The sequence below is a fragment of the Macaca fascicularis genome, chromosome 18 (assembly GCF_037993035.2).
Source record: "Macaca fascicularis isolate 582-1 chromosome 18, T2T-MFA8v1.1".
Taxonomy (NCBI): Eukaryota; Metazoa; Chordata; class Mammalia; order Primates; family Cercopithecidae; genus Macaca; species Macaca fascicularis.
Genome location: NC_088392.1, coordinates 2,212,501 through 2,237,016, shown reverse-complemented (window position 1 = coordinate 2,237,016; position 24,516 = coordinate 2,212,501).

Here is a 24,516-nt window from a genome sequence, read left to right as displayed (position 1 = left end):
TTGCACCACTAAAACTATAACATCTGACTGAGAAAGAGGAATTAGGTCAATCACTTGGACTATTTTTAAGAAAATAAGAATTGACTATATGATTTTTAAAAAGTATTTGTCTGAACAACGCAAATCAAGGAAGTAAGTTTCACCTCATCCCCTGCTCTACCCGTTGGCTCCAGCTCTGAACACCCTCACACACAAGGGACATTACGAGGCGTCCTTATTTGGAATAAGTTGTTCTGAACTTACCATTTTATTATCCTTTTTAATTTTTATTTAGCTTTTAAAATAATAACTCACATATTTCAAAGTTCAAAAGGCAGGAGAAGGTACCCAGTGAAGTTCCCTCACACCTGCCCACTGGCCTCCCTCTTCCCCTCCCAGAGGCACCCAGTGGTAACAGCGGCTTGTGCACATCTGGAAACTCTCTAGGACTAAACCTACACAGGTGTGCTGGGTCCTCGTTTCGTTTTCGGCTGGTTTTAGGTCATGGTAGCCGCATTGCTCTGAACCTTTCTGTTTTTGTTGTTTGTTCATTTTACTAGGGAGCATTTAAGGCATCATCACATGGCAATTATAAAGACCCTTCTCATTTTGGTAAAGATGTGCATTTTCCTTGTATAGATCCCTAAATAAATAAATAAGAATGAGAGACCACTGTGTGGTACCAAAGGGTATTTATGGGGTTTCCTATGGAAAGGCATTAACTTCTTTCCTACCTGTTGTTTTTATTAAAAAAAAAAAAAAAAGGCACTTTGCTTACAAGTAACTATGCCTACAGGATAAATTTCTTAAGGCACGATTACTGTGCCAAAGAGTACATGTGTAATTTTTATACTTCTTGCCAAGGGACCTCCTTAGAGGTTTTACCAAGTGACACTCCCATCAACTGTTTCTAAGTTGTCTCTTCAGCAGCGTGCTACCAAGCGTTTAGACCTTTGCCCATCCCGTGAGTACAAAGTGATAGCTCCGTGTAGCTTTCATGTGACTTTCTCTTACTAAGAATGAAACTGAGTATCTTTTCATGTGTCTGAGAGCCATTCGTATTTTTAAGACAGTTTATGTCTTATGTCCTTTATTCCATTACATTGTAGATCTTTTCTTCTTGATTTGTAAGAGCTCTTTATATATTAAGGAAATTAGCTGTTTTCCTATTATGTGAATTATAAATATTTTTGCCAGTTTGTTATTTGTCTTTTGGCTAAGAAAAGAAGAAAAGTTATATAGCTGATTTTACCAATTAGTTTCTAAAGTTTTATGTCGTAATTTAAGATCTTTCTATGTCTAAGAATATTTTTTAATATCCCCTATAGTTTCTTCTAGTACTTTCATGGTCCATTTTTCACACTTAATTTTTTTGTCCATCTGGAATTTATTCTGGTATAAAGTGTGAACTATGGATCCATATTGTTTTCTAGTTCCACACTTAATTGGCCCCCAAATTGGCCCAGTCAATCTCAGTGTTATATGTATTATATTTAACCTTATGAGAAGCAGATATCATCACTCCCCTTGCACATGGAGAACTGTGTCTGAGAGGAACTAAAACTCATTCCAGGCCAGGTATCGTGGCTCATGCCTGTAATTCCAACATTTTGGGAGACCAAGGTGGATCACTTGAGCCCAGGAGCCTGGCAACATAGCGAGACCGTATCTCTACAAAAAAATAAAAAATTAGTGGTGTGTGCCTGTGGTCCTATCTACTCAGGAGGCTGAGGATGGCTTGAGCCCAGGAAGTTGAGGCTGCAGTGAGCCAAGGTTGCACCACTGCACTCCAGAAAAAAAGAATCATTCCAAATCCAGAGAGCCAGGACCTGACTCATTGAATCTGAGCCATGCTTTTTGCTTCACTGGTCACCCCCATCCTATGTAGGTTTAACTTCCTCACCACAAGAGGCTTTAATATATGCATGCAGTATTTAAATGCATATCCAAAAGGACAGATCAAGAAATCAATGGTAGATAGATAGATGATAGACAGATAGATAGATAGAGAGAGAGAGAGAGAGAGTAGATAGGTAGATAGATGATAGATAGATAGATAGATAGATGATAGATAGACGATAGACAGACAGATAGATAGATAGATAGATAGATAGATAGATAGATAGATAGATAGATATAGATAATAGATAGATGGATAGATGATAGATGATAGATAGACAGATAGGCAGACAGACAAGGGTGATGAATCAGTTGATGAGTAGACAGAGGAAAGGGGTCTGGAAAGAAACATGCAGCAAATAGCTCCATTTGAACCAAGAGTGGGAAGTAGGCACCGTCCGGAGCTAGGCACCAACCCCTGAGCTTCCTCAGGACCCATACCGAGCATGTCCACACCCCAGCACGTCCCAGCACGGAGCCCACGGGGAGATCCCCCATACGGAGCCCCCAGGGAGCCTTCAGTGACACTGGGCGACCGGACCAGCAAGCATTGCCCACAACCAACAGTCCGCAACAGTTACTGTGGACACTTAAGAACAAGGCTGCTGATCCCCGCCCTGGGTGTCCTGAATTAACACAGGGATGAAGCTGGGAACACGCATTCTTAACATGTTTCTCCTATATTCCTATGATCCAAACAACAGAGAACCTCTGAGCTAAGGGCTACAAAATAAACCTGGAATACTTCCTTTCCACGAGAATCTTTAAGGAGAATGTGAGGCTTAGTTTTTCTTTCAGGGATATCTCATACTTCCCTGGATTGAATTTTCAAGCCTAATTTCCTTCTTTATAAAAATAAATGACTTAGGCTAACTTCTCTCTACTGTCCTTCCTGTACCTCACCTTACAGATAACTGCCCCCATTAAAGTATGTGACCATACAATGTAGCCATTCCTGTTTAAAGAAGTTGGCTAAGGTATCCCAAAAGTTGACCAACACTTTGTACCATCCGTCCAGTGCCCATTTTGGAATTTTTGAAATTGGTAAGTTACTCTAAATCAGAATCTCAAATGAAGATAATTATTAGAGTATCCTGGCAGTTGGATGAACACTGGTACAAATTATCTAAAGTTTATAACAAGCATCTTTCTCATTAGAGTTTTTTTTTTTTTTCAAAATTATAGCTCCATGAAACAATCAGAGTACTCTTTGAAATTTCTCAAGATCTTACTAAAAAGTTCTACAGGTCTCAGCTGTGGTGGATGCGGAGCAGCACCTTAGAGTAACATCGTAAGGAAGACGGCTGCGGCCACTAACCCTAAGCACCTGCGTCCTGCAGGGCCACTGCTCTGGGTGCCATGCTCTGTGAGACACCGTGGGGTAAGTTTGGAGTCCTGACCATCACCCCAGACACATCCTGCTTAAATCACAAGCAGCACGGACTCCCCCGAGAGGTGCTGGCTGCCACTGGTACCCTGCAGAGGGCCCCACACAGGCGTCACACCCAGGAGGCATCGGTGCCTGTTTCTTGAGTTTAAATAATCAGGATTCTTAAGTCACTCCATAGTTATTTACTGAGGACCTACCATGCAGCAGTCATTTTTTGCTGAAATCTGGGGACACAATAATTGTCAAGAAATAGCCCTTTCTAACCAGGCATGGTGGTTCATGCCTGTAATCCCAGCACTTTGGGAGGCCAAGGAGGGCGGATTACCTGAGCTTGGGAGTTCGAGACCAGTCTGATCAACATGGAGAAACCCCATCCCTACTAAAAATAAAAAATTAGCTGGGCATGGAGGCACATGCCTGTAATCCCAGCTACTAGCAAGGCTGAGGCAGGAGAATTGCTTGAACTCAGGAGATGGAGGTTGCAGTCAGCCGAGATCGCACCATTGCACTCCAGCCTAGGCAACAAGAGCAAAACTCTGTCTCAAAAAAAAAAAAAAAAAAAAAAAAAAGCCCTTTCCCTGAAAGAAAATGCAGTCTTGTGGGTGAGACCAGCACAAACTTAATCAGGGCAGTTATGGAAGCACTGTGGGGAGAGGAGGTGCCAGCCCCGCAAATAGTATGAGAATCATCGTTTTCAAAGGAAAAGTTTCATAAAAACCATAACCTGCTTTTAACTATGTGAATGTTGATAGTGAAAAACTGGCACAGAATAGTATATAAATATATATATGTGTGTGTGTGTGTATATATATATATTTATATATATGATTTTTCTTATCCCTAAGCTCACTGAAATCTGCAGTGTCTCTGTGCCCTGCCGTGGCTTATGCACATCGAGTTATTAACAGATTATAGGAAACAGCTGAAAAACTGACCCTAATCTTATGACAGACCACACAGCAATGAAACAGCACTGGAAAAATCAGAACGTGGCTGATGGACTAAGTTTGATTTGTTTCACTGGGTTTTTGATAGTCCATTGTGTTTTGATATTCCAGATACCCTAAATCATCTCCCTCACGCTCAATGTCCCACAGATCTCTAGGGGAGGAGCAAAACGCCACCAGTCTCTTTGCTAAAACATTGCAAGAGTCACCTTTGCTCCAGTTCCCAACGTGTTGCTCATCTCCATCTGAGACCAGCTCAGCCTGGATTCATTGTCTGTATCACAGTCAGCATTTGGTCAAAGCCATCCAATAGGTCTCTAGGAAGTTCCAAACTTTTCCACATATTCCTGTCTTCTTCTGAGCCCTCCAAACTGTTCCAGCCGCTGCCTGTTACCCAGTTCCAAAGACGCTTCCACATTTTTGGGTATCTTTACAGCAGCACCCCACACTACTGGTACGGTTTTATTGTATTAGTCTGTTCTCAAGCTGCTAATAAAAACATACCCATGACTGGGTAATTTATAAAGGAAAGAGGTTTAATGAACTCACAGTTCCACATGGCTGGGGAGGCCTCACAGTCATGGTGGAAGGCGAAAGCCACATCTTAGATGGCAGCAGGCAAGAGAGAAAATGAGAGCCAAGCAAAAGGGGTTCCCCTTATAAAACCAGCAGATCTCGTGAGACTTATTCCTCATCATGAGAAAAGTGTGGGAAAACCGCCCCCATCATTCAATTACCTCCCACCGGGTCCCTTCCACGGGAGGGGAATTATGGGAGCTACAATTCAAGATGAGATTTGGGTGAGGACACAGCCAAACCATATCATGCTGTTCGCTGAAGAAAGCCAAAGTTAAGCATGGCGCAAAGCTCTGAGTTAGTCATTTGGGATCGTACTCGGGAGGAAAGCCATTTTACCAACAAAGCGTCCAACACGAGGTGACTCCAGACTCGAGCCTTCAGCGCTGCTGGGCTAAATCCAATACTGCCTTTCACTTTGGATTGTCAGGAGAAGATACAAGAACAGGTCATTATTTGTGGAAACAGCAGAAAAAAAATAATTACAACTTAATTTTCTTAAATTATTCTGTCTCTGAAGAAAGTCAGATACCAAAGATAAATTGTGCCTGATCCCAAAGAACCTGATCTAACAGTGAGTGTGAGTGACCGTCATCAGTGAGCAGCTTGCTCTAGTCTCAGATGGGTTTTAATTTCAAATGCCAGAATTTTGGTGGGTGCAATGCTACCTTGTCTTGCTGGAGGATTGGAACCAAATTCCTTCCAGCTTCCGGGAAGGTGGTGAGATTTAAAGTACTCTTCCCGGAGCTCTGCCATGGACAGGGGCTCTGGCCACTCTTCTAAGGCAGCTGCTGGTGCCAAACACGCCCAGCCACCCGGCGAGCACCACAGGCATCTCAGGAGCCCAGCCCTGTCCGGCCTCATCCTGCCGCCATCTCCACAAAGCTCAGCCTCACAGTCGTCCCCTACACGCCCCAGAACCTGCCCTCTGCAGGCTGTGTTTACGCCCCATTCCGATCACGCGCTTTCAGATCAGGCAGGTTTGGGTGAAAAAACCCCAAGTTACGTGGATTTGGGCAAAGTATTTAACTTCAAGTTTCCGTTTTCCCATCTGAAAGATGAAGATACTATGATCTGTCTTAATTGGGTCACCAAGATGAAATGATCTGTGAACATTCCTGGTCATTCTCCCACATGAAGCCCTCAGCAGTGACGTCGGAGGTGGTGGTGGTGAGCGCAGCGCTCCCCCTGCCTGCCCCGGCCTCGGCCGTTTCATTTTCCAGGTCCTCTTTCCTCTCTTCTGTCTGGTGAGCCACTAAGCCCCGTCAACTCCGCCTGGGTCTGCGCTGGGCCTTCACCTCAACTCTGAGTCTGACAGTAGCAACAACGTCTAGCCTGAGCCCACTCCTGTCCACCAGACACGTGGACATCAATGTCCTCGATAGGCCAGATTGGTTTCTTCCCATTTAAAACTTTTTAACATCCCATCCCAGCCTACCTCACCAGCCCTAAATATCAGCTCCTTCAAAGCCCTCCCTGCCCCTCCAGGCATTGGAGATTCCCTTCTGCCCCCAACACGACTTTGACCATGAAGCCAGTGCTGTGGTTCTCTTGTTCTTCCAGTTCCATTTGTTCCAGCCTCTCCTCGCCCGTCAGAACCTGAGCTCTGAGGACAGGGGCCCTTCTGACCCTCACACATCGCGGGCTCCTCTGCGGTCAAGTTGCTAAACTCAAGTATCTGCAGACACCGTGGTAATCACTCTTAAGCCAGTAAACTGCACTGCTGGGAAAGTCTTCGATGTAGCTTTTCTTGCTGAAATTTAAGTAACATTTTTCCTGTTCTATTGTAGAGAGATATCTACAAAACTGCTCACAATTAATGAGAGACTACCATTAAATCATGACTTAGCTTATTTGGCTTTCTCTTCTCTGGAGTGGATAATCCCGATTATTTTATTTCCATCAACCAGCCCACCCATGGGTCGTGACTTTATCTTGCAGATGTTGTCGTTATCCCAGCTACCTGGCCGGCCACAAGCAGGGTCAAAAGCGTCACAATTCTGACAACTGCTACACAGATAACAATGACTTTGCCATCCAAATGCCAGCTTATTTAGTCCGAGCTGCACTGCCCTTCTTGGAGGGGTTTGAGGGTGATATTTGCCTCATACTGAATTCCTTTGGAAACTTTATTACGTCCACTCTGGCCAGTTGGATCTCTCTGTCCAGAGTCTGTTCTGACCACCTGGCACACAGCCGCCGCCTGGGGAGTGAACATTTGTTAGGTGAATGGTGATGCTACAGTCAGCACCCCAGGAGCCCCACCACGGGGTCCTGACTGGCACTGGCATGAACGGGTTTTCATTCTCTTCAGGAATGAGCGCAGGTGGCCGCATGTCCCCCACTGCCTGCCTCCCCTCCCCAGCAAGGGCCAACCACAGTCCAGAAAGCACCGTTTCTCAAACCCAAGCTCTTTCACCCTCACCTCTGACCTCCCAGCTGTGAGACTAAAACACAAAACAAAACAACACCAACTTGTCTCTATAGAAAGTTCAGGCTGGCCACGGAGGCTCACACCTGTAATCCTAGTATTTTGGGGTGCCGAGGCAGACGGACCACCTGAGGTTGGGAGTTTGAGACCAGCCTGGCAACATGGCAAAACCCCGTCTTTACTAAAAATACAAAAATTAGCCGGCATGGTGGTGTGTGCCTGTAATCCCTGCTACTTGGGACGCTGAGGCAGGAGAATCGCTTGAAACCTAAAGGCGGAGGTTGCAGTGAGCTGAGATCACACCACTGCACTCCAGCCTGGGTGAAAGAGCAAAACTCCGTCTCAGAAAAAGTCCAATGATTTTGATCACGCACTTTAAAAAGATGGCAAAGGGAACACAAGTAAACATTTTAAACCTAACTCAGTCTGAAGAAAATGATGGCCTTTGTTTTGGTTTCAAATTCAGTCCATCCTCCCCAGAACACTTTTCTGTATGGGCCTATATTCAGCCCTGTGTTTCCATCTCGACTGTGTCTCCTGTCAACGGTGACCTTTCCCGCCCTTGGCCTTCTCTCCTGGAATTTGCATAAATGTCTCCTTGGTTTATGAGGCCCTCTCAACATGGCACCATCACCCGTGGAGCCCTCTCAACGTGGCACCGTCATCTGTGGGGTCCTCTCAGCGTTGCACCATCATCCGTGAGACCCATTCAACGTGGCACCGTCATCTGTGGGGTCCTCTCAACATTGCACCATCATCCATGAGGCCCATTCAACGTGGCACCATCATCCATGAGGCCCTCTCAATGTGGCACCATCATCCGTGGGGTCCTGTGTGGCACGAGGTTGGCAACATCCCACGAGATTTTTGTTTTTGATGAAAATTAGAGTTTTGTGTTGTTGCTCTTTTTAATTCAGTCACCAGGGTGCTGTTTTTCATTAAGGAACTTTCACTTTGGGAAAACAAGAAGCCTTCCAAACTCTAAGAAGATGGGACATGGATGAAATGAAGAAGCAGAGGCAGGAGAACTTAAGGATGTTCAATGGAAAACCACGAGTACAACGAAAAGGGGAAAAACAAAAACAAAAAAAAGAACAAAGCCAGAATTCTTGTGATGTGTGCAGAGATGTGCCGAAGGCGAAATCCGAGCGTTACATCCAAGGACTATGTCTCTCTGATCATGACACTGAAATGGGAATCCACGTGGCCACCGCGTCCCTCCACGTCCCACCACGTCCCACCGCGTCCCCCCGTGTCCCACCGCGTCCCACCGCGTCCCACCACGTCCCACCACGTCCCTCCGCGTCCCACTGTGTCCCATTGCCCATCTCTGTTCTTTCTGAGGGACACTGCAGGAAAACACAGTCCATGTCCAGGTGCCTGATCACTCCCCATTCCCACTCATCCCAGGCTCTTGCTCCCCATTCCCACTCATCCCAGGCTCTTGCTCCCCATTCCCACTCATCCCAGGCTCTTGCTCCCCATTCCCACTCATCTCAGGTTCTTGCTCCCCGTTCCCACTCATGTCGGGTGCTCATGCCGTGCCGTCGTGGGCATCAGCCTCTGCTTGCTCCCTGTTTCCACTCATCCCGGGCACTCATTCCCCATTCCCACTCATCCCAGGTGTTCGTGCTGTCGTGGGCATTGGCCTCTGCTCGCTCCCCATTCCCACTCATCCCAGGCACTCATGCCATCGTGGGCACTGGCCTCTGCTGTGGATCTCGTCCAGGCCCCTGAAGGTGCCACTGTCTGAAGCCATGTTCCTCTGCTGGCACCAGTGCCCAGGAAACGACCAAGGCGCTCCAATAAATATCAGCTCTGGCATGAACATTTCAGTTAATGAAACAGAAGCAAAGAGAGAGAGAGTCTCACTCCCAGCTCTGTAGGAAATTAATGTGGAAGCATTTATTTTCTCCTGCAGTCAGAGAGGCATTCCAGGAGACTCAGATACCTACCAAGAGTGAATAATCCACACATGTGAACACGTATGCCAGCCACCCGGAGAGCGGATAATCCTCATGTGTTAACACATATGCCAGCCACCCGGAGAGTGAATAATCCACATGTGTTAACATGTATGTGAGCCACCCGGAGAACAGATAATCCTCATGTGTTAACATGTATGCCAGCCACCCAGAGAATGAATAATCCACATGTGTTAACATGTGTGTGAGCCACCCAGAGAGTGAATAATCCTCATGTGTTAACATGCATGTGAGCCAGCCAGGGAGCAGATAATCCACATGTTAACATGTATGTGAGCCACCCAGAGAGTGAATATGTTAACATGTATGTGAGCCACCCAGAGAGTAAATAATCCACACGTGTTAATGTGTATGTGAGCCTCCTGGAGAGTGAATAATCCACATGTGTTAACATGTATGTGAGCCACCTAGAGAGTGAATAATCTGCATGTGTTAACATGTATGTGAACCGCCCAGGGAGCAGATAATCCACTTGTGTTAACATGTATGTGAGCCTCCTGGACAGTAACGGAATTCAGACTTCTGTGCTCTGCCCTCTGATTCTGTGGTGAGGGATCCATGAAATTGGGCTTATTTACATTTATTTATTTATTTATTTAGAGACAGGGTCTTGCTCTGTTGCCCAGGCTGGAGTGCAGTGGCATGAACACAGCTCACGGCAGCCTCCACCTCCTGGCCTCAAGTGATCCTCCTGCCTCAGCCTCCCAAAGCACTGGAATTACAAAAGTGAGCCACCACACCTGGCCAGAGAAACTGCATTTAAACAAATGTCGTTGGTGATCTGGATGCAGCTGGTGCTCGAAGCCCACTCTGAGAAGCCCGCAGCAGACCCCAAGCCCTGCCAGGACCACCTTTGCTTTCCCCACGACTCCAACCCCAGGATCAACCATGGCACCTTTGGTCTTAGAAAACATGCACACTTTAAAAGAATTAGTGGGTGGGAGCAAAGGATGAAGGAATGAATGAAAGTTTAAGAAAGGCGATGATATGCATAAGGACGGGTGAGGGATCTCACTTTTAAGATGCACCTGCAATTCCTACTGCCAGGCATTATGCTAAATCCTTCCTCACAGCAGCAGTGAGGGGTAGCGATTCCAACTGTCTCTTTAGAGATGAGAGAGAGGCTCAAGGAAGTGAAAACCTTGCCCACCATTCACAGAAGTAGCTAGAGTCCGAGGAATGAAGTGGGGACAAGGTCTCTGTTACACCAACACCAAGGCAGGCTCTTTCTGCAAAAGAAAAGATCCCAGGAGTTAATGAGCTGAAACCTAAATGGGCCATTATCTTGAAGTCTAATGTAGAAAATATTCTCAATCAAGTTTGCCAGTTGGCCTGGATAGATAATACATGCAGACTGTATTTGGGAGGTTTGGCCTAAGGTTTTCTTAGAGTCTTCTACAAACACTCTAGGTCCACAGCATTTGATTCTGATGGAAGGAAAAAGAGATAATCTGTGAATAACGCTTTTGGTTTTGTGAAGACAGAACAGAGTGGCAAATGAAAATGAGATTAAGAAAGAGAAGAGTAGCGTTCCGCAACAGCGTCTAGTGCCATTTTGGCATTGCATACTTGAGTTTCCAGCATTAAATTGCATCCCCTTAGAAGAATAGTTCAAGCTGCAGTCAAGGCACCAGATTAATGGAGCTTGAACAACTTCAAATACCACCGAACAAGTTCTGACTATTTCTTATAAAGTTTCTTCTCTGCAGGCTGGGTAAACAGCACACTGTCTCTTTAACTGATTTATTTTATTTCTTTTCTTTTCTTTTTTTTTTTTTTAGTTTAAAGATTACATTTAATATCTATTTCCCAGCAGTGTACAAACTGACATCATCTACTCATAAAAGCGGAATGCTTTGCTTTTTTAAGCTTCAAGCTGAATAACAAATTGCCACAGATGACAGCATAAAAGAATAACAGAATGGAATCAAAAGAAAATTCATTGTCAACAGAAACCCCCTGCTGAGGAATTTCAATTTCATATATCTAATTATCCCTGTCAGTTGGAGGAACTGACAAAAAGCATTCTTTGTTCTCTCCTTCTGCCTCCCGCATCTCACTCTCAATTAATTCCGGCATACAAATATGACTAATTGTCTTTGCAGTGCTCAAGAGCGCTGTATATAAATGTTCACGAACTGAAAATGATTTGGAGGGTATTCATGCACCGATTTATGATATTTGAACACAATAGACATGCATAATTCAGGTGACCATGTTAGCACCCTCCCAAGCCCGCATTACAGAGATTAGGCAAGATTCCCTTTCACGTCCTTTTTTCATATCTGCTTTGTGACAATAACTCACTTTGCACCTATTAAAAGAGGGAGCATTATATGTCTGCGGCGGCTCATCGAAATTACCATGAACAAGATCATCAGCATTTAAATAACATGTGGGCAGTGAAGAGAAGGGGCTGAGGGGGGGCGCATAAAAATATCAGGGACTTTTTAAAAGCACAACAAGATCTCTCAGAAGGTTAAAGTTTGAGCTTTGATTTCGGGTTGTTGGTGTTTGGGAGATTTGCTTTGTTTTGTTTGTTTGTTCTGGGTTTCCTTTCTTTTCTTCTTTCTTTCTTTTCCTTTTTCTCTTTTTCTTTCTTTATTTTTTTTTAATTTTATTTTTTTGGCCACTCAGGCTTGATCAATGTTGACAAAATGCATTTCAATTAATATAACTAATGATCTCCTTGTCTTCTTGTCATCAAAATAAGTAAAGATTTGTCTCAATTTAACTTTAGCAACTTGTCTTTACACTGTTTGTAGCTGCATCTAAACAAAATGTAAATGGGATTCAACACACAATTAAGAGGAAATAACATTTAAAAGGACAAAGGCTTTTGCCACTAGAAAATAAGCATTTATAAAACTCGCATTTTCTCTATATTTTAACAAAATGATTTTTACAATTATAAAGTTAGCTCTATAATTATAAAACTCTATTTTTATAATTATAAAGTATAACTCCAATCCAGAAAATGAAAGTTAGAGTTCTTCCCAAATTATGGCATCCAAATGGTTTGTTAAAATAAATTTATACTACTACAGAATTTATTTAACTGTTAATTGAATGCTTAATTGAACGCTTGACCTAAACATATATTTCACTATCATCTGTGCTTTTCTGTTGCAAAAAAAAATTTAAAAATGAAGCATGCGTTGGTCATACCCGGGCAGCCCCTTTAAAGTTTAGAGAATGGAATCTATTCACTAACAAGTAGACATTTTTTGGAGTCTAATCATATTGTCAAGGTTACTAATAAAAGGCCAATATGACATTCTAAAGGGCTTAGTATAAATTACCAAAAAAAGTGCTTTTGAGCAGTGAAAGAGATTTTTTTGTAAATTGTGTCTCCTGAATATTTTTAGTGTGGGAACTTGAAGAAGCTCGCTTCCGGGGTTATTTTCACAGAGAAAGCACAACTCAGGGTGCCTGCTCTCTGCGAGACGCACGCCAGCGGCTGCTCACCTGCCGGAGATAGCTCGGTGACCGCCCAGGGGACCGCCCAGGGACCGCTCTTCCGATGGCACCTGCCAGGCCGCAGGGCGCTCCCCGGCCCTCACCCCTCCTGGGCCCCTGCCGAAGGCCCACGTTGGCCCCAGGGCTCTGGCCCGACGTCTTCTCTTTGTGTCCGTTGCGTGTTCACAGGAGCACTCAGGCAGCCTTCAGCATCCAGGGAAAGAGGACACAATTAACTCGTTAGAAAGTCCATGGTGGCCGTGAAATGCGGCTTTGGTCACCGAGGCTTCCTGCGCTCGCCCGCTGCTTACACTGCAGAGGCGGGACAGAGGCATGGCGGCTACGTGTGGTGTGTTTGTGAGGTGGGGGTGTATAGTGTGTGCAGTGTGTGTGTTGGAGGTGTGTAGTGTGTGTGCATGTTGGGTGTGTGTGGTGTGTGTGTGTTGGGGGTGTGTGTTGTGTGTGTGGAGGTGTGCAGTATATGTTGGGTGTGTGTGATGTCTGTGTGTTGGGGGTGTGGTGTGTGTGTGATGTGTGTGCACATTGGGTGTGTGTGATGTGTGTGTGTTGGGGGTGTGTGTTGTGTGTTGGGGGTGTGTTTTGTGTGTTGGAGGTGTGCAGTGTATGTTGGGTATGTGTGATGTGTGTGTGTTGGTGGTGTGGTGTGTGTGTGGTGTGTGTGTTGGAGTGTGTAGTGTGTGTATGTTGGGTGTGTGTGATGTGTGTGTTGGGGGTGTGGTGAGTGTGTGGTGTGTGTGTGCGTGTGTTGGGGAGGTGTGCTGTGTGGTGTGTGTGGTGTGTGGGGGTGTGTGTATTGGGTGTGTGTGTGCAGTGTGTGTATGTGGTGTGTGTTGGGGATGTGGTGTGTGTGTGGTGTATGTGTTGCAGTGTGTTTGGTGTGTGTTGGGGATGTGGTGTGTGTGTGTGTAGTGTGTCTATGGTGTATGTGTTGGAGAGGTGTGCTGTGTGGTGTGTGTGGGTGTGTGTGTTGGGTGTGTGGTGTGTATGCATGTGTATGTAGTGTATGTGTGCTTAAGTAACTACAGAAGATCTTCTGAGACACAACAAGAACTGCTTCCTCCAGTTCACCACTGAATCCAAAAAGTCCATCCCCACGAAGAAGAAATAGGTCCCGAATCTAATGGTGAAACCCTGGGCTGAGGGTTGCTCCAGGCAGATCCAGGCAGAAGCTGGGGCCCGCTGCCTGAATGCACACCGGTTTTTGTGTAACGTTTGATACAGTGTTCCCGCTGCCTGAATGCACACCGGTTTTGTGTAACGTTGATACAGTGTTCCCGCTGCCTGAATGCACACCGGTTTTTGTGTAACATTGATACAGTGTTCCCGCTGCCTGAATGCACACCGGTTTTGTGTAACGTTGATACAGTGTTCCCGCTGCCTGAATGCACACCGGTTTTTGTGTAACGTTTGATACAGTGTTCCCGCTGCCTGAATGCACACCGGTTTTTGTGTAACGTTTGATACAGTGTTCCCGCTGCCTGAATGCACACCGGTTTTGTGTAACGTTGATACAGTGTTCCCGCTGCCTGAATGCACACCGGTTTTGTGTAACGTTGATACAGTGTTCCCGCTGCCTGAATGCACACCGGTTTTGTGTAACGTTGATACAGTGCTCCCGCTGCCTGAATGCACACCGGTTTTGTGTAACGTTGATACAGTGTTCCCGCTGCCTGAATGCACACCGGTTTTGTGTAACGTTGATACAGTGTTCCCGCTGCCTGAATGCACACCGGTTTTGTGTAACGTTTGATACAGTGTTCCCGCTGCCTGAATGCACATCGGTTTTTGTGTAACGTTTGATACAGTGTTCCCGCTGCCTGAATGCACACCGGTTTTGTGTAACGTTTGATAAAATGTTCTCATGGTGGCCTCAAGCGAAGAGAGACATCTCCAACCTTCCGAGATAGCAAACGTCATCATTAACGCCTTGGTCAAGTTGACTCGTCTTCAATATAATGACAAAAATTCATCAACTGCAGGAAAACGTTCTGATATTCCTTATAAACTACCAAAACTAAACAGTCAAACAATAGCATAAATTAAAGTTCAATCAAGAGAAAATAGGTTTGTTTGTTCTCAAAAGATATTTAAAGTTACCAGACTTAGTGGGAAGTTTGAGAAAAGAGAACGAACATCTAACAAAGCATCACAGAAGGGTTTTCCAGGAGAGACCCAGCTCAGGGGCAAGCTTGCACGGGGGGAGCTGAGCATCTGTAGGATTCTGAGCCCATCGCATTCTGCCCTGAGCACATCGCCATCTGCCACCTCCACACCTGAGCTTGCTGACGGCACAGTGTCCACATGTCTGTGAACAGCCAGCCACGTGAGCTGGGCCACGAAGGACTCAGGGGCTCTTTCAGTCCTGTGGGCGAGGAACCAAAGCTCTGGCAAGGCCAGAAAACGCAGAGGGCAGCAGGACAGCGGCCATCAGGAGTGGGCGGGAGGGACCTCCCGGTGGGACCGCGGCAGAGCAGAACAAGGGAGGCAGGCGGGCAGCCAGTACTGCAGAGCCCGGGCCTCCCGGAGGGAAAGGGGGGATTTCCAAGCCTGAGAAATGAGAGGAGGCACAGAAGAAAGGCAGGGGGTGACGGGGACAGGATCTCCCTCGGCTTTTACAAGACGCAGGTCCCCTCGGGCCACAGGGACCCGGGATTGCTGGGAGACTGCAGCCGACACCAGCACCTGGCGTGGCCTCAGGAGCCCAGCAGGGCTGTGGGTGAAGTGAGCTGTTGAGGTCCCTCAGGAATTCTACCTCCATTCACATTCTCTGTTCATAAAATTTCATCTACTGATATACAGGATTTTCTAACTTCTATTTTGCCAGCTCCAGAGTTGCAGGGAAGGGGAAGCTGGTGGAGGCCTTCTGTGGCCTGCACCTAATTGCCTGGACAAAGCCGAACGCTACGTGTTCGGGCAGAAGTGGTTTCTAAAGACTGCAGGCACTTTCAACTCTGAGCACCTAGAAGGAAGGCAGACTCTTCCAGGCAGAGGCTACGGAAGCTACGGCACAAGGGTTGACTGACTATAAAATGCAGGCACATGGCTGGTTTTACCACATCCAAAAATACGATGATGATGCTGATCAGGTTGTGCCACAAATGACTGAACCTGGGCCCAGCAATTGTATTTGAGTAGAAACTGCAATTACTGGAAATTTCCTATTCTCCTTGGTCCAACGACAAGGCTTGGTGAAGATGACACCAGTGTATCCCCAGAAAAACTCTCAAGGATTTACAGAATCGTGGACTGTTTTCTTCTAAGGGGACAGAGGAGCTGGCTCTTGGGGTTCAGCTGTTTCTTTACAGCCCAGAGAGGTGAGGGATCTGCCCAGGGGCACCCAGCCAGCGGCCGACTACAGCTGGATCTCACGGTTCTTGACTTTTAGTACAAGCCCCACAGTGGCATTCTGCCCCGTGGTAGGCTGGTGGGGGCTTTACATCAAACTGCGCCTGTTTTCGAAGCCGGCAAACTCTCCACAGGCTTTGCACCACGACGTTTCCTCGCTTTCTCTGCCAAGGTTTTACACAGGTGAGGTTGTGGTGGAACAAGGGTTGCGGGACACCGAGGCACATGTGCTATGGCTGAGGCAAATCCTGGCAACACAACCCGAAGCCAGAGAGAGCCCAGGCTGGTGCTGGAGAAGCACATCGCTTGAGGTCAGGAGTTCAAGACCAGCCTGGCCAACACAGTGAAACCTCATCTCTACTAAAGATTAAAAAAGTAGCTAGGCATGGTGACACTCACTTGTAACCCCAGCTACTCAGGAGGCTGAGGCAGGAGAATTCCTTGAATCCAGGAGGCAGAGGTTGCAGTGAGCCGAGATCCCACCACTGCACTCCAGCCTGGGTGACAGAGCGAGACTCTGTCTCAAAAACAAAAAAAAAAAAACACTCTATGAATTGTATCATACATATAAACTTTTGAGACTGTTTCTACCCAGGACAAGCCCTCTGGAATCCATCCAAGTTGCAGCATGGATCATAGTCTTTGCCTTTTTATTCCTGAGTAGTATCCTGCAGTATGGCTGGATCAGGGTTTAACCATTCACTTGTTGAATGACATTTGAGTTGTTTGCAGTTTTTGCTATTAGAGATGAAGCTGCTAGGAACACTCATGTCCAGGTTTTTATGTGACTATAATTTTTTTTTTCTCTAGGATAAATGCCTAAGAGTACGATTGCTGGGTCCTATGATAAACACATGTTTAGTTTTGTAAGAAACTGGCGTTCTTTTCCTTTCAGCCTGCCTGTGTCATTGTATCTGAGGTGCGTTTCCTATAGACAGACTCTTGTTGAATCATGTTGTTTTCTTCCTTTTAATCTCCTCTTCCAGCCTCTGACTTCTAATTGTTCTGTTTAGACCATTTACATTTAAAGTAAGTATTAATCTGTAAGGACTTATAACAGCCATTTTATCTGTTTTTGGTTTGCTTCTCTGTTTTTGCATTTCTTGCTTTCCTGTGGGCTACCTGAACAATTTTCAGGAGTTCACCTTGATTGATTTGTAGTGTTTTTAGCATACCACTTTGCATCACTTTGCTCTTTGCTGCTCGGTAGTACAATATACGTACATAACTTATCGCAGCCTACTGGTATTAATATTTTACCACTTTGAGGGAAGTATTAAAGCCTGACTTCTATTTGCCCCTTTCAATAGAATTGTGTTATTTTCCTATATGCACTGACGTCACATCACTTAGGGTTATCATTTTTGTTTCAACAATCAAGTATGCTTTAAGAAACTCATGAGGCTAATATGATGTTTACCTTTATTTTCACCCATTCTGATCTTCTTTCCTCTCTGAAGCTCCAAGTCTTCTTCTGTTGTGATCTCTTTCTGTTTGGAGAACTTCCTTTAGTGATTCCTTAAGGGTGGACTTTCTAGCAACTAATTGTCTTAGATTTCCTTCATCTGAGAGTGTCTTGATTCGCCTTCACGTCTGAAGGCTGTTGTTACTGGACGTAGAATTCCGGGTTGACGGTTCTTTTTCTCGGGACTTGAACCACGCTGTGCTGCTTCCTCTCGTCCCCCTGGTTTCACGTCAGGAATCTTCTGACATTCGGGGCTGTGGCTTGTGGATAATGTCATTCCCTCTTTCTCTCTAGTTTTCAGAAGATATCTAGTTGGCATAATTGTGATGTCTCTTGGTGTGGATTTCTTTGAGTTTATCCTAGTTGGGGTTTGTTTAGCTTCTTGAATCTGTGATTTTGTCTTTTGCCAAACAGCAATTAATTCATCAAATACTTTTTCAGCCCATTCTCTCTCTTCCCTCCATCTGGAAATCCAAGGACACAGATGGTAGCTCTTGTGTTACTGCACTACAGGTCTCTGCTGTGTTTAAATGTTGTCTGCTGTGCTCCTTGCCCTCCGGTTGGGATAAATGACACTCACCTGTCCTCACTCAGGTCCACCGATCTTGGCCTCTGTCATCTCCACTCTACAACTGAGCCCATCCAGAAAGCTGGTTTTTTAATTATTATTATTTTATTATTTTGGTGACTATTTCTCAGTTCTATTATTTCCATTTGGTTCTTTTTATATGACATATTTCTTTGATGAGATTTTCTGCTTTTTTGTTCGTATCAAGAGAATTTGTAACTCCTTACTGAAGCATTCTTATGAATCTTTAAAATCCTTGTCTGATCATTTCAGCCTCAGACTTATCTCAGTGTTGGGTTTCCTGATTGTCTTTTCTGGTTCAAATTGTGATTTTCTAGTTCGTAGCATGATGAGTGATTTTGGTTGTATCTTGGACATTCTGGATATTATATCATGACACGCTGGGTCTTATCAAGCTTTCTGTTTTTAGCAGGCGGTCATCACATTGAGGTGCAGCACAGGGCCTGGGTGGCATTCTGTGTCTGTTTCCCACAGGGCCCCTCAGCACCCCCGAGCCTTGCTGTGGGCGAATAGGGACGAAGTTCACTCCCTATCAGCATCACTGCCCCACCCCAGCAGAAGCAGAGTGCTGAACCCCACTGCTGACTTGCTTTCTAGTGGGGGCATGAGCCCAACTCTGGTGGGCCCTGCTGAACTGGGACTCGGGAGATTATCCCTGTGCTCAGCCCCACAGATGCTGCCAGGCAGAACCAGAGCGCTGCAGCCACTTGTACAGGCGGATGGGGAAGGACCTGTTGAAATCCCAAGGAGAAAAGAGGAGGTTCTGCTTCTCGGTTTGTGTGTGGCTGAAGTGCGGTTTTCTGTTGCTAGACCACCCTTTTTGCCACCTGTGATTTAGGGGAGCTGCCTTTTCTTGGAGATTTCTTGTCTGTACCTGTCAGTGGTTCTGGGCTAGAGGTCTCTGCAGGGCCCTACCCAGCCCCCAGGTGTGAGGGAGGCAAGAGGGATGCCCAGGGAATTCACTGCCACGTCGCTCCTCCAGTCCCAGGCCCTGGCCTGGCCACTCCACCTTCACGGCACTCCTCAGGGGCTCATGCTTGCCTGTGGCGTGACGGCCAGGATTTTGTTTACCTGTAAGAGGGAGGAAGTGGGGTGAATGGAACTGTTCCAACTTAGCCAAGAGAAGAACTTGTCCTTATCACTTTTAATCCATTACATAAAAAGAAAAGGAACTAAAGAGATAGCATGATGAATTACATTCAGTATAGACAAGCACCTCTCTATCTCAGCAATGTTGGCCTATGGAGATAGTGATTCTTTGCTGTGGGGCTGCCCTGCACTGTGGGGTGACAAGCAGAGCCCAGGCCACCACCCACTAGATGCCAGGAGTGAGCCCCTCCTGGTGGGACCATCAAAATATCTCCAAGCATCATTGAAGTTTTCCAGGGGGGCAGATCACTCTTTCTTGAGAACCCTGGGTCTAGAGCAATTGTAAAGACTTTATCTATATCCAGGCTTACAAATATCTAGAGTATCTTATTGATTCTTTTTGGAAAAAATTCATGAATTATAGCAAGTTTCTCAGTATTACTAAAATTGCGTGACAAAAAATATACCTTGCCAAAGCACAGCAGGTCAACACGGTATCCAAAAGATGTTTTATTAATTTCAGTGATGTCACCAAAACTACACTTTTAATTCAAATGCATAAACTTTATGTCAAGAAACACATGAGGTGTGAGGATGCTGAGTTATGAATATATAAGACTCTGGTCACTGGTTTCAAGGAGTTTATTGGAATTTGCTCATGTACTCCAACTAGCGTTCGTTGATCACTTATTAGTTACACCTATCAAGTGCTGCCCTGGGGACAGGGATAACAGTGACAAGACCGGGTCCTCCCTTCGTAGAGTTCACAGTACAGTGGGGAGTCAGGCGGAGCACAGCCCAGCACCAGGGAAAGAGGTGTACCCCTCCCCCAGGCAGTCGGGGGGGCTTCCTGTAAGAAGTGGGACCCCAAATAGAAAGAGTTTACACGGGTAATTGTGCGGGAGAGAGAACCTGGATAAATGAAAACCAAATCGAATATGTAAACACAGAAGGCACTCGGTCAACATACAATCATTAACTAATTTGATTGATTAACTCATAATCCGATGAACTTTCTTTGTAGAAGCCAGAAGAGAGCAGGATGAGGAGGGAATGTGGCCAGTCCAGGGTCTCACCTGCTACTGAAAACAGAAAAGACCGGATCATAATCTTCCGTTCCTGGGCAATCAAACAAGGGCACGAAGGATCATAGGACATGAGTACCTCCCCAAAAAAGAAACAGAACAAACTGAGGAGTCCTAATTTCCCCCCATCTTCCCATTCCCAAAGTAGAAGGCAAGAGTCAGCCTGGAGAAGATGCCGTCCAGGTGCTGGGTTTGGAGCTGAAGTAGGCATCCTTAACAGACAAAATACATGGTGCTGAAAGCCAGCAAAGTCAGTATTCTTAGATGTCTGAAATAAAATATCAGTGACACCGAATCCTAGTGGAAATTCTGGAGTCAGTAGCAGGAAGTCAGGTAAGAGAAATGGGCCTGAGAATGTGGCACCAGAATGTGAGAAGTAAAGAACCACTTGGAAGCTGAGCGCGGTGGCTCACACCTGTGGTCACAGCCACTCGGGAGGCTGAGGCAGGCGGATCCCCTGAGCCCAGGAGGTCGAGATTGTAGTGGGCGATGATCCTGCTGCTGCACTCCAGCCTGGGCAATGGAGCAAGACCCTGTCTCTAAAAAAAAATTATTTTTAATTAAAACTCATCTAAAAGAAGAAAGGGTTCAAAGCAATTGCCCTAATCCCCATGGGGAGTCTTGGCTGCCTTGAGAGGTGGCCAGCACTCCCTGTGCATCTCAGCAAGTCAGGGGCACTGTGACTCCTCCGAGGTACAAGACCCTAAATGCCAAAGGCTCTGTTGGACAGAGCTTCTCAGCTGTGGCTCAAGGAAGATCCTCTGCCTTAACAATTTGAAGCATCAGTCCTTCCAAGTTTACTTCTCTCCATTCTACCTGTCCTATTCTAGTGGGATGGAGCTGAGTTGCATAACCGATAAAATGTCCCACGTTGAGTGCCTGAGATCCTGAAAACTATCATGGTATGGACTGCAGTTCACAAATGGAAGCCCTAATCCCCACTTTGATGGAGTTTGGAGATGGGCACGTTGGGAGGTGATTAAATCACAAGGCAGGAGCCCTTGTGAATGGGATCAGTGCCCTTATGAGAACAGGCCAGAGGGCTCTTCCCACTGCCCACCTTTTACCATGTGAGACTCAGCAGGAAGATGGCAGCTGCACCCAGGAGAGGTCCTCCCTGGACCCCGACCCTGCTGGCACATGTGCTCGGCCTTCCAGCCTCCAACTTTCCAGTCTCCAGTGCTGTGAGAAAATAGACTTCCACTGTGTGAGCCACAGTCTGTGGTATTTTGTTATGGCAATCCAAGCTAACACATATCAATTGACAGAATCCCAGAAAATTAGAAAAACTTTAAAACACTCTTTTAAAAAAATTCACTCAAGGCTCTTGTAGAAACAAAACTTACATATTAAACCAATACTTAACTAAACAAAGATAGTATTTAAATACTCCTAATCTGTTGGAAAATGTTCAGGTTCTGAACCACCTTTACAGATGCAGGTTTATTGGTCCTTTCTGAATGACACTGTAAGATTTGAGCCTTTTATTCGATCGTATGACAAAAGTATGTGAGCACTGGCCGCCGGGAACGGGAGAATGAGATGGAGAGTTGCTCAGAGTTCTCGTTCTACATTTCTGCAGGGCGTGTGATTCCCTCTGCAAAGTGAACGTACAGGGTGCCTGCTCTCTGGCGGGGCAATTGAGTTCTGTGCCAATATTTGTCCAGTAAGCGTCCTCATTCACAGATCAATGGAGTGTCCTTGTATGCACATGGGACAGAGAAAGAGCTGCCATCTCAAAGAACTATATCCACCTAAAGGCCATGGGAAATGTATGGTGGAACAAGTCAGAACCTAAGGCATGAAAGACATGATGAGAATAACAATTGATACTAATTGAGCACTTACTGTATACCAGGCACTTGTCAACATGTGTTCATGAATTATCTCAGTATTGCCATACACTAACAGAATATTGTTATTCTCATTTTACAGACAAAAAAAAAGCTAAGGAAAAATGTAAAGTCTTTTCCCCAAGTTCACAGAAAAGTGGTTGGCAGAATAGGGACTTCTATCTAAAAAACGGACATTTGTACATAAATTGAAACACACAAACACATGTACAGGCACGGTAAGAAAATATAAAAAGAAAAGAAAACCAGAGCTTCCCAGCAGCCAATAGCCAGGGGCAGGCAGACCTGAAGACAGATGGTGATTGCTGTAGACATGAGTTTGTGACAGGGTCGCCGACCCCAACTGTGCTGCTGTCCATGGTCCTGGAGGATTGTAGTCTAACAGGGTGTGGCTGTTTCTTCTCATCCCAGGTAACTGGGGATCCTGTCCTGGCTCTCCAAGGAATACTGAGCTATACATGAGAGGTTCCACGGTGAGAAAAGTGGGAAGCAGAGAGAGAAAGTTCTGGAGTCACAAACACTGTCAGATTCCAAAGGAGAAAGCAAGAACTTGTTTTCAAATAACTCCATGTAATATTTATTTCAGATAATTGGGAAGAATATAGTTTTGCTTTTCAATTTACTCTCAAAAAAACAGTAATTCGCCCAACGCTATGACACCTATGTTTGTGTGGATTTTCCAGCTTTTCACTTTAGGCCAAAATCTCTCGAATCCTGGTTTCTGAACCACGTATTGTCACGTATTGCTTTGATGTGGCGTCGTCTTGGTAAATAAACAGCCAGAATGCCAGGACATCAGATTCATGTAAATGGCTGGTTGCAGCCTCTCTGCCTGCATTGCTGCTCCCACCCCGTCTTCAGTCACTTGTAAGGTAAACTTTCCTTGTCTGTGTCCTTGAAAAGTAAATAGGCTTTGCAGTACCTTCCAGGCAGCTTGCTGTGCCCATGAGGGAAGGGCCACTGAGGAGAGCAGACAGAGAGAGGGAGAGTGGCCCCAGACGGTCCACCACCCTGTGCCGGACATGGGGCAGATGTAAGGATAAAACTGTCGGCAGTGAAAACACAAAGAGAAATATTGCGATTTCCTATTATCCACATTCTTCCCAGGGGCTGTCTGCCCAGTTGCCATGGCACAGGCGCTGAGATTTCATAATTTTCCTCCTGCCCGCCATGTGCTCATGCAACAATGTGAATTTAATCAGCCCAGACAGTTGGTTGGGTTTTGTCCATGTGAGTGGAATAAAACTTTTCTCACCAGCTAAACCCACAAAGTATCTAAAAGCCATAAATAATGGGTAACTCCTATAACTTGCACCTGCCTGTTTTATTTGATCAAGGCTGCAAGGACCCAGAGAGAAACTGCAGAGCTCCCAAGTGCCAGCGGCTGCTTGTGGCCAAGCTGCCCAGACACATTTTCAGTGGAAACTCTTATTTTGATAGGGAGGTATTCTTTCCGAAGGACAGAAATAATTCTGATCCAAGTAGTAATTTTAAATGGAACAGTCCTAACTAACAGCGATTCCTTCCACCAGGCAAAGAAAGGAGTAATGTGGGGAACCATCAGGAGGACTGTCTGAGCATCAGAGGACGGAGGAGCAGGTTTAACCAGAAGATCATGAGGGAGGACTGTCCGAGCACCAGAGGACGAAGGAGCAGGTAAACCAGAAGATCATGAGGGAGGACTGTCCGAGCACCAGAGGACGAAGGAGCAGGTAAACCAGAAGATCATGAGGGAGGACTGTCTGAGCCTCAGAGGATGGGGGAGCAGGTTTAACCAGCAGATCATGAGGGAGGACTGCCCGAGCATCAGAGGACGGAGGAGCAGGTTTAACCAGCAGATCATGAGGGAGGACTGTCCGAGCACCAGAGGACGAAGGAGCAGGTAAACCAGAAGATCATGAGGGAGGACTGTCTGAGCGTCAGAGGACAGAGGAGCAGGTTTAACCAGAAGATCATGAGGGAGGACTGTCTGAGTGTCAGAGGACAGAGGAGCAGGTTTAACCAGAAGATCACGAGGGAGGACTGTGAGCATCAGAGGATGGAGGAGCAGGTTTAACCAGCAGATCATGAGGGAGGACTGTCCAAGCGTCAGAGGACAGAGGAGCAGGTTTAACCAGCAGATCACGAGGGAGGACTATGAGCGTCAGAGGACGGAGGAGCAGGTTTAACCAGCAGATCACTAGGAACAGAAAGCGAGCGTGGAAACCCCACACATTCCTTTGGTCATGGTGAGAGGCAGAAGTGCATAATACCAGCCAGGGCTATGAATACTGAAGACCCAGAACTGGATTTGTCTGTTGCACTTAGAAATATTATTTGAACTGTTTGAAATTATTTGGATCCTTTCAGAGAATAACTTGCCCTATTTAGAAATATCATTGCAACATGATCAAGAGTAATTTT